This window comes from Aquarana catesbeiana, linkage group LG11, assembly GCF_042186555.1.
Source record: "Aquarana catesbeiana isolate 2022-GZ linkage group LG11, ASM4218655v1, whole genome shotgun sequence".
NCBI lineage: Eukaryota > Metazoa > Chordata > Amphibia > Anura > Ranidae > Aquarana > Aquarana catesbeiana.
Window position 1 is genome coordinate 263,080,197 of NC_133334.1, and position 12,085 is coordinate 263,092,281.

The window sequence follows — 12,085 nt, forward strand, 5'->3', positions numbered from 1 at the left end:
TCTCCTGCTCACATCTGATTCCTCTGTTGTCAGGGCCCCCCCCAGCTGGCCCGGGCCCAATACAGCTGCTACCCCCTTATCATCGGCCCTGTCCGAATTTCCAGCAAGTGGCTAGGGATTCAAACTTTACCACCCTGTGTTGCGTTTGTTACAATATGATTTTTTTTTTATTAATCAGACTTATGATACATGGGACATAACAATACACAATAGTGGTTGGTCATAGAGATATTGTCAGTTTTTGGCTTGAGTAGATTTCTCAAACAAATGCTGTTTTATACAATGGGGGTAGATATCATTGCTGGATTCAATTGACAGTTCAATTAACAGGCTATTGTCTCTATAGCTAAAGTAAACAAGTAAGAAATGTACTTTTCCAAAGTTCTTTCAGCTCTCAAACTGAAAGAATGACTTAGATTAGGGACACATACACACACCATCGTGCTTTGAAGATCAGAAGCCGCCACTCATGATACAAGAACAGTGCCTGATGCTCCCGAAAAATCGTTGCCAATGGAGATCACGAACATACAGTAACAGAAGATAAGTAACCTTTAAGTGTATTTGTACTATTATAGACCATAGGCTGTTTAGTTTGCTAGGTATTTTGCTTGTTATTGATATCTGTCAGTCTTGTATTGTATTCCTAAGATTGTAATAGTTTTGTATGTACAGCATCTTTGTATAGTAAAAGCACATTTACACACTGCAGAAATCTCAGCTTCCTTGCTTATACCACAGAGTAACCTTGCTAGATAGACGAAAGCAAAACACACCCCCCTCCCCATTCTGGCACCCTAGCAGCCTAATGCCCCGTACACACGGTCGGATTTTCCGACGGAAAATGTGTGATAGGACCTTGTTGTCGGAAATTCCGACCGTGTGTGGGCTCCATCACACATTTTCCATCGGATTTTCCCACACACAAAGTTTGAGAGCAGGATATAAAATTTTCCAACAACAAAATCCGTTGTCGTAAATTCCGATCGTGTGTACACAAATCCGACGGACAAAGTGCCACGCATGCTCAGAATAAATAAAGAGATGAAAGCTATTGGCCACTGCCCCGTTTATAGTCCCAACGTACGTGTTTTACGTCACCGCGTGTAGAACGATCGGATTTTCCGACAACTTTGTGTGATCGTGTGTATGCAAGACAAGTTTGAGCCAACATCCGTCGGAAAAAATCCTAGGATTTTGTTGTCGGAATGTCCGATCAATGTCCGACTGTGTGTACGGGGCATTATGCTCGCACCTGCCCTGCACCTATTACTGAGCTCTAAAGAAAATTGAATAAAACAATACCTTAAGCTAGTTAAACATGTTTTTGCTTTTTTTACCCGTAATATATATATATATATATATATATATATATATATATATATATATATATATATATATAACACAAGGGAAAATCACCCAAAACTGCCAACAAAGCACATTTGGCGCAAATCGCTGATGTCTTCTAAACAAACGGCCTCTGCATAGAGAAGAGCAGCACCTGCTCCTTCATCATCGCACCTGCTCATCCCGCTAAAATCCAGATGCTGCACATCAGGGAGCCGTGCTGTAAGCGCCATAAATTCTGGGCGTGAAAGGTATCCAAGGAGAGCCAGAGTACGATCAGGTAGTAAACACCAGAATGGCAGGCAAAGCACGAGTACATTCCATTGTACAAGACAAAGGAGGTATATAGGTAAAAACTGAGATAACACTCCTAAGGCCACATCCGTATAAAGTTAACTTGGAGGGAAAAAGGGGTGAAGAGCCAACGGGCCCTGGTTCGGACTTTACAGGCAAAATGGACAACAGTATAGTAAAACTGATACTTTATTAACAATGAATCATAACAGACAGATCAAGTAGAAAAAGAATTAAAAACATACAATACACATATGATGGTCATAAGTGTCTAGTGTAAATAGAGGGTTAACACCAATCAGGAAAACAGTGAGCCCCCGTGCGTCAACGCGTTTCACTATTTTGCTTTGTCAGGACACACTTGGGGGTAGTTGAAAGGAACAGGTCTCACTTGTCAGCACAAGATAATGTCCACAAGGAGATCTCCCGGATGATCACCAGAGAATCACCATATAAAGCAGGAGGCAAATTCTTATTAATGCCAGCAACCATGTATCGGGCTGATGGCATACAGATATAGGTGTAGATGTTAATTTATATAATTCACCGGGGGAGAAAGAAAAGCGTGGGAATCCGGATCATTGGAGGGAGAGTAGCATGGAGGAAAAGGCAAAAACAGCCTATCCACCTCTTTTCGGTCCACAATATCAGAAGCTTAAACAATAATCCATACGGACATGCATATGTTCCTTTAAACTGGATTTACCAGACTCTCCTGCGTCTACCCACAGTAAGTATAACTATATAAACTCCACAATGTATTTAGACAAGCAGCGGTAACATGCGGTTCAATGTCTCCCCTGGGAACAAAAAGGCCTTTTTGTTTGTTTACAATAGACACTTATGACCATCATATGTGTATTGTATGTTTTTAATTCTTTTTCTACTTGACGTGTCTGTTATGATTCATTGTTATTAAAGTATCAGTTTTACTTTACTCCTGTCCATTTTGCCTGTAAAGTCCGAACCAGGGCCCTTTGGCTCTTCATCCCTTTTTCCCTGCGAGGTATATAGGTAGTGACATCACAGAACTACAAATAATTTTTTTTTTTTTCGAGTAGGTGGAAATCCTCTGCTCCTTGTCCCCCCCACACTACCGATTGGCAAGATGTCTTCCCGCTTGTGTTACATCAATATATAAGTATATAGCCAGATTGTGATTTTTTTCAGACTTACATAAAATGTATCTGTTTTTTTTCCAGGAGTAATCATCAGCTCTTCTTGTGGGAACATCTCTCAAATGCCCATAACTCATTTCTCTTTCTTCTAATACAATGTGGAAATAGATACTTTTGGGGTATATTGGGCAATGTAAATGAGTGTCCAGGCAGAATACACATTTTTATCCATTGCCATTGTTTTAGAGGAGCTTTGTCAATCACTGGACCCAAGCTATGTGCGTAAGGATAAACAATTGCTAGACCTTTTGATATATTTTACCCACGGCATGTATGATATGATAGTGCCATAAAGAGTCTGGAGTTAGGAAATGTTTCCCCTAAAGAAACTGATGTAAGAAGATGATGGAAGTAGAAAGGGTTTAAGCCCATGTGGGAATGACTAACAAACTGGAAGGGGGGACTTCACCTGTGGATAACACTATGGGGGAGATTTACTAAAACTGCAGCACTCAAAATCTGGTGCAGCTGTGCATGGCAGCCAATCAGCTTCTAACTTCAGCTTATTCAATTAAAGTGATACAAAAGCTTTATGCTGTTATGCTTACCTACTCTGTGCAATGGTTCTACACAGAGCCGCCTGAATCCTCCTCTTCTCAGGTCCCATACCGGCGCTCCTGGCCCCTCCCTCCTGCCGGGTGCCCCCAAGCAGGCGTAATCCCGACCCGCGGCTGTGTGTGTCTATTCACACATGGAGCCACAGCTCGGCCCCACCCCCTTCTGTCTCCTGATTGGCTCACTGGCTTGTGAGGAAGCAAGGCTCTCAGGGATATCGCTGGATCGAGACAGGGCTTAGGTAATAGGGTGGCCTGGGGGGACTGCTGCACACAGAACTTTTTTTACCTTCATGCATAGAATGCATGAAGGTAAAAAACCTTGTGCCTTTACAACCACTTTGAGCTTTGACAATAAAACCTGGAAGATGACTATTTCCTATGCAGAGCTGCACCAGCTTTTTTCATGTACAAGTTTTTGTAAACTCCCCCCTAAATCTACACAAGAGAACCAGATCATCATACTGCTTTCCTTCAAATGCTTAAGTCCTGTTCAGCGAGGAATTTGTGGACCAGCTATAACGGAAGTTAAGTGATTTTTGGTGTACCCTTACTGCACACATAATATTGGCAATGTTCATTTGCTAGGGAAAGCTATTTAGCGTGTGTGTATATGTATGCTTGTGTGATGCTCTGTATGTCCTGAGTTGTTTTCTTACAACTGTAAGTAATTTACATATGTAACATTCTTTAGTAAAGGCATAAAAGCGCTTTAATATACTACAGTTTTTTTCATTTCCTTGCTTTACTGCAAAGTAGCCAAAAGATACAAGAAAAACCCAGCCACTGAGCAGCAGGGTGTCTCCTCACCCCTAAACAAAAGCTGGTTGTCTCAGTCTCCCCCTGCACCCCCTGGCAGCACAGTGTCACCCCCCCTCCCCCCCAAGGACCTCCACCCTTGATCAGTACATTAAATCCCAGCTGTCCTTCAGAACTATGTCTATACCCCAAAAGTCAGGTGTTTGTTCTTCCCTCCCCAATCAGCAGATGCCCAACCCCCATCAGATGCCACTTTCCCAATCACAGGGTGCCTCACCTACCCCACTTAACTGTTTTTCCAGTACATAGCAGTGCTGTACAGTTCCCTACGAATACTGCTGCCAGCATGCTTGTGGGAAGCCTGCATTTAAACGATTATAAAGCTGCTGAATTAGCTGGGGATGAGTCCCTCCTCTGAGGCACTCAGTAGTCAGTTTTTAGCACAACATCTGCAGATAGCTCCAGCTACTACTTGCAAATGGTGAACATGAAATGTTATACCCAATATTTCATATATATGAATTAAAAACTGTTTTTGCAATATTTGGTTTTAGTACAGAACATAAAGAATTTAAATGAACTCTTCTAATTCCCCTGAAATATAACCATCTGACACTTTTATCCTCATTTATGAGTCGGTAGAACAGGCCTACACTTGAATATCCTGGCAACTACCTTCCAATTCAATATTTGATAATGAATACCAGCAAAAACAACCCCATAGCTGGGGAGCTTTAAATAAGTTAAATACATACAGCATCAATTAAGTTAAATAATACAAAAATGTTTAATACAAATATTTATTAGGATATTGAAAAAGGGTAAGTATTAAAAACACATCACACTGGTGTCATTATGTATCTTGTAATTAACTAAAAGTATCCAACATTCAAAAAGTTGTCTCTCCTGTAATAATTAGTAACCTCACTCAAAAGCCTGCATTCAAATAGGCAGCAGCACAGGCCTCGGTAGGCAGTAGCAGGAGGAGCAGAATGATCTGACCCTCCTCTTACCCAAGTTCTGCCCAACAAACAGAAGTCACAACAGCCACGCTACGCACTCAACAGAAGCCCACCTCACCACTTGAGTCTGTGCATCAGTGGCCCATCTAGAGCCCAAGAACACATTGTGCACAGCCACACTCTACAAAACAATGGCCCAAAGCACTACAGGACTCGCAGAGCCTGCGGAGAGGAGCCTTGCGGTGCCCGAGTGCCCAGTGCTCCCACTGACATACCACCATGGGACCACTGCACTTCCATATCATTCTGCCGGGTGTCCCCAGAGCCAGGTTACAGGTGCCCCCCCAAAAAGCACCTGACGCTGTCTAGACCTAAAGGAGAACCTGGGACCTGAGAAGAAGCTGACCAGAGGACAGTTAGGAAAAGAGCAGAAGACAGAGAGAGTTCTCCTGCTGGGGTCGGAAAGTAACATTACATTTTTCATCTGTGATCGAAGGCAGTAAAATTACCTTAATATTCCTTTATCTTTTATTCCTATTGGGCCATTAATTTACAGTTACATCATATACATTTGAATTAACAGCAACTATATTAATTACAAAAATATGTAAGTTAACGTTTATGGAGACGGGCGGCCAAGGGGTACAAGTTATGGAAATGGAGAACAATTTATGTATCCATTTATGTATGTAAATGGACTGCCAAGGAGCACAACTTATAGATACAGTTGTGCTCATAAGTTTACATACCCTGGCAGAGTGTATGATTTCTTGGCCATTTTTCAGAGAATATGAATGATAACACAAAACGTTTTCTTTCACTCATATTTTGTGTTTGGCTGAAGCCATTTATTATAAATCAACTTTGTTTACTCTTTTTAAATCATAATGACAACAGAAACTACCCAAAATGACCCTGATCAAAAGTTTACATACCCTGGTGATTTTGGCCTGATTACATGCACACAAGTTGACACAAAGGGGTTTGAATGGCTATTAAAGGTAACCATCCTCACCTGTGATCTGTTTGCTTGTAATTAGCATGTGTGAATAAAAGGTCAATGAGCTTCTGGACTCCTGACAGACCCTTGCATCTTTCATCCAGTGTTGCACTGACATTTCTGGATTCTGAGTCATGGGGAAAGAATCTTCGGGAAAAGTTAGCTGAACTGTATAAAATATGAAAGAGGTTTAAAAAGATATCCAAGGAATTGAGAATGCCAATCAGCAGTGTTCGAACTGGAAAATCATGGGTTCTGTTGAAACCAAACCACGGTCAGGTAGGCCAACTAGAATTTCAGCCACAACTACCAGGAAAATTGTTTGCGATGCAAAGAAAAACCCACAAATAACTTCAGGTGAAATAGAGGACTCTCTGAAAACATGTGGTGTGGTTGTTTCAAGATGCACAATAAGGAGGCACTTGAAGAAAGATGGGCTGCATGGTCGAGTCGCCAGAAGAAAGCCATCACTACGCAAATGCCACAAAGTATCACGCTTACAATACGCCAAACAGCACAGAGACAAGCCTCAAACCTTCTGGCACAAAGTCATTTGGAGTGATAAGACCAAAATTGAGGTTTTTGGCCACAACCATAAACGCTACATTTGGAGAGGAGTCAACAAGGCCTATGATGAAAGGTACACCATTCCTACTGTGAGACACGGAGGTAGATCGCTGATGTTTTGGGGATGTGTGAGCTACAAAGGCACAGGGAATTTGGTCAAAATTGATGGCAAGATGAATGCAGTATGTTATCAAAAAATACTGGAGGAACATTCGCATTCATCTGCCAGGAAGCTGCGCATGGGACGTACTTGGACATTCCATTCCAACATGACAATGATGCAAAACACAAGGCCAAGTCGACCTGTCATTGGCTACATCAGAATAAAGTGAAGGTTCTGGAGTGGCCATCTCAGTCTTCTGACTTCAAAATTAGTGAGCCACTCTGGGGAGATCTCAAAACGTGCAGTTCATGCAAAACAGCCCAAGAATTTACAGGAACTGGAAGCTTTTTGCCTGGAGGAATGGGCAGCTTTACCATCTGAGAAAATAAAGAGCCTCATTCACAATTACCACAAAAGGCTTCAAGCTGTCAGTGATGTTAAAGGAGGCAATACACGGTATTAAGAAGTCGGGTATGTAAACTTTTGATCAGGGTCATTTGGGTAGTTTCTTTTGTCATTATGATTTAAAAAGAGTAAATACAATTGATTGATAATAAATGGTTTCAGCCAAACACTAACTATGAGTGAAAGAAAAGTTTTTGTGTTATCATTCATATTCTCTGAAAAATGACCAAGAAATCATAAATTCTGCCAAGGTATGTAAACTTATGAGCACAACTGTATGGGCTGCCAAGGGGTAACATTTACGAAAATCGGCTGTCAAGGGGTACAATTTTTAGAATTGGGTTGCCAAGGAGTAAATTTATGGAAATGGGCTGCCAAGGGGTACACAAGTGAAAAAAAAAAGCTGTAGGGTATCCTATCTCAACTATGGTTCCTCCAGCGTTTTCTAAAGGTTCCTGGAGCAGGGAGCATTGATAGATTGACCTCCTGCCTACTTGAACACCTAAGGTAAGGAAGAAATTTTCCTCTGACCACCAGTGTTACGTGAACACTACACAGAAATATATATAAATATGAATTAACATGTAGGTTGCCAGGGGATAGAAATTATGGAAATAGGCTGCAAAGGGGTACAATTTATAGAAATAGGCTGTCAAGGGGTACAATTTATGGAACTAGGCTGTCAAGGGGGAAAATTTATAAAAATGGACTATCAAGGAATAAACAAGTGAAAAAAGGTTGACAACCAATGCTGTAGGGTACCTTTCCTAATTTGCGTTCCTCTAAATGTTTCTTAAGATTCCTTGAGACGTGAGCATTGAGAGATTGATCTCCTGCCTACATGGAACACCAAGGTAAGGAAGATCATCATTGTTAAGTGGGCACTACACATAAAGATATAAAATTATGAAATAACAGCAACTATATAAATTACCAACAATTGTAGGGTGCCAAGGGGTAAAACCTTTGGAAATGTGCTGCCAAGGAGTACAATTTATAGAAATGGACTGCCAAGGGATATAATTTATGGAAATGGACTGTCAAGAGGTACAATTTATAGAAATGAACTGTGAAAATATATAATCTAAATATATAAACTCGCACTGATGGTGTGGAAAAAAGGGTAATAAAAAATGAATGAAGCTGGTATACACAAAGTGCTAAACATCTGACCATAGTAACAATACATAAATACAGCGCTCACAAACATAGACCCATGATAAAACAAAAAAAATAAAGTCCAGATAAAACTAAAAAAAGGTGCTTCACATCTAGTATGCAATGTTGCAGGGAATGCTTCACATCTGGTGTGCAAAAAGTTCAAAGAAAATATTGCAGACAAAATTTTCAGGCATACCACGACACCCCCACATGTGTCTCCACTCACCAGATCACAATGACACCCAGCTTTGCAGTCTGGGAGTCAGTACAGACTTGTAGCAATATCCAAAGTATGTCGCAGGATGGCAGGTTCACTGATGAGATTAGATGATAAGCGATCCTTAAACGTTAGTTCTCAGCCATGAAAAACAGGTACCCAGAAGGAAAAAGAAGGACCAATAGTGAAGTATGCTAATATGTTCAGTTTCCTGCACATCTCTCAAGTCATCAACAAGGACAGGTTTTCATTATACTTTGTGGAAAGGTCTTGATGGATTTCTCTAGCACTGGTTTTCATCATGATTTTGGACAACTGTATCCATTGTTTGCTTTTGCTGCTTTGAAGAAAAAGCTGTTTGTCCAACTGTGTTTTTTAGATACTGGTTCTGATTGGAATCTGCTGGTGCACTTGGAGTGATCTGAATCCATCAAGACCTTTCCACAAAGTATAATGAAAACCTGTCCTTCGTTGATGACTTGAGAGACGTGCAGGAAACTGAACATATTAGCATACTTCACTATTGGTCCCTCTTTTTCCTTCTGGGTACCTGTTTTTCATGGCTGAGAACTAACGTTTAAGGTTCATTTATGATCTAATCTCATCAGTGAACCTGCCATCCTGTGACATCATTTGGATATTGACACAAGTCTGTACTGACTCCCAGACTGCAAAGCTGGGTGTCATTGTGATCTGGTGAGTGGGGACACATGTGGAGGTGTCGTGGTATGCCTGAAAATTTTGTCTGCAACATTTTCTTTGCACTTTTTGCACACCAGATGTGAAGCATTCCCTGCAACTTTGCACACTAGACGTGAAGCACCTTTTTTTAGTTTTATCTGGACTTCATGTTTTTTGTTTTCACTTATCATTGGTCTATGTTTGTGAGCGATGTATTTATGTAATTTTTACTAATTTATAGAAATGGAGTGCCAAGAGGTACAATTTATGGAAATGGACTGCCAAGAGGTACAATGTATAGAAATGGACTGCCAAGAGGTACAATTTATGGAAATGGACTGCCAAGAGGTACAATTTATGGAAATGGACTGCCAAGAGGTACAATGTATAGAAATGGACTACCAAGGGGTACAATTTATAGAAATGGACTGCCAAGAGGTACAATTTATGGAAATGGACTGCCAAGAGGTACAATGTATAGAAATGGACTGCCAAGGGGTACAATTTATAGAACTGGACTGCCAAGGGGTATAATTTATAGAAATGGATTGTCAATGGGGTATAACTGACAGTTTTTATTAAGGTTTTATATTTTTCCGTTACAAAAAAAAAGAAGAAGAATAAACACTAAAAATGTTACAAAATTCCAAGAGCAATCTGTCATTTCATACACACATTAATTCTCTCAGACGTCATATAGAGGCTCCAATTCTGCAGGCAAATTCAGCTAACATATAGTACATGGACTACTAGAAATTCAGGCAGACCAAATGTGTGGGAACATTGTGGTAGGTTCATATGGAGAGTTTAACATCGACTTCAGACCAAGGGGTAATATTTAAGGAAATGGACTGCCAAGGAATACACAAGAGAATAAAGGCTGAAAAACAATGCCGTAGGGTACCTGTTCTCAACTAGGGTTCCTCTAAACGTTTCTAGAGATTCCTGGAGCAGTGAACATTGACAGACTGATCTCCTGCCCACATAGAACACAAAAGTAATTAAAAAAATTTCCTCTGACCATCAGTGTTAAGTGGGCACTACACATAAAATGTGAAATAAGCAACTATGTCAATTACAAACATACATAGAGTGCCAAGGGGTAAAACTTATAGAAATGGGCTGCCAAAAGGTACAATTTATGGAAATGGGCTATCTAGGGGTACAATTTATAGAAATGAGCTGCCGAGGTGTACACAAGGGAAAAAGGGTTGATATCCAATACCTTTGGGTACATTGTAAGCAGGTTGGAATGTTCAAGTGAGCTGCTTCCCAGCCAGGAGGTGCCCAGCATAGCACCCACCCCCCTACACCCTTTCTCAATCAGGGTTCCTCCAAAGGTCTCTTGTGATTCTTGGGGAAGTGAGAATTCCTGATGTCTTGCCTACATTTACCACCGATGTAAGTAAGAAATTTTCCTCTGACCATCAGTGCTAACAATATTCACGATCTTTCGTTCTCTATTGGCCAGTAATATTAATTCCATTTCATCATTATCACTGAGAATAATTTAATATAGAGTCAAGGACTTGGGATATGCCACAATCTATGTATGTATCCAGACATATAGATTTAGCAAGAGTTCTTCTAGACCTGAAAATTATAGCAGGGGTTCCTCAGGGGTAAAAAGGTTGTGAAAATCTACTGTAGGGTATAGTTATGTGTTTGGTTTGTATGCATATTGTCAATGTTGGCGTGGGGAAAAGACCCGGCAAGGCTTTTCAAGCGTAGTCTATATTTTGACAAATGTGATGTCCAACAAATAAATGTGAAAGTCCCATGGGAATGCCGGAGACCCTCTATCCTACTTTGGTCTTGCATGGCGCCATCCATTGCAGTTTCTCTCTACAAGCACCCTTTTGTTACGCTGATCAAATACTGCAAGGAGTCCGGCTCAGATCCGCATAGTTCTTTTCTCATGAGTCGGGTGTCCTTGAACATAAGCTCTTTCCACAGAAGGACACAGTCAAGGAATGACAAGTGGGAAAGAAAGCTTATTCAATATGAGACAAAAAAAGACAAATGTCTACTGAATACGTTACAGGTGAACTCCGCTTTCAAGATCGCCTGCCCTATCCATCGGCTTCCTCCCACCCCCCTTCCGCACGGCGACGGCAGGCGCCACCTAATGTCTAGTGAAAAGTGACTGATGAGCTGAGTGAGGGGCTGTGACTCGCTGTTTGTATTGGGCCTTGACATAATACAATTGTATTTCTGCTCAAATGCTACCATGACAGTATAATGTACGAGCATGTCACCGTGCGGAGACTGCGGAGAGAAGAGCGGGCTTGTGATTAGACCGCACGCCCAACCTTCGAAAATGACAAAGACTCCATATTAAATGATAACCTGCAGCCAGCTACTCTGCATAGATCACGCGGCGTGTTCAACGCGCAGGTAAAATGTCACCGCCAGTCGTTCATCATTAAGATCGCTTTCGCTCACAAATAAGATATACACCGCTCCGCCACGAGCAAAGGCAGGCGATAACACGCCCGTCTCCAAATCAAAGTTTTATTTTTCTTTATCCTACTGGGCGCGCTGCCCATATGTCAATCACAGTGGAAGGAAAACCTTAAAAGAGGATGAGTAGTGACTTTTTTTTTTTTTACTTATACTCCCTATCTTTATTTATTATAGTCAGTACTAAAAGAAAAAAATGTATATATTTTTCTTTTTTGACACGCAATATGAAACCTTGCATATGAATTATATGTAGTCTTATGCTCATCCAGCAGGTGGAACCCTCAACCCCTCTTCTAATTAAAGAGGAACTGAACCCATGACTTGCTCTGCAATGTGTCTCAGTGTGGAGGCAGCCATATTGGTAAAGGGAAAGGCTTTGCCACTTCATCTC

General features: G+C 41.0%; 1 protein-coding gene across 3 annotated transcripts in view; it reads right to left on the reverse strand.

Moving 5' to 3' along the window:
* CHST8 (carbohydrate sulfotransferase 8) overlaps positions 1–12,085 on the reverse strand; it is a 517,055-nt gene that overhangs the window by 406,879 nt on the left and 98,091 nt on the right. The gene's annotated exons all lie outside the window — the stretch shown is intronic.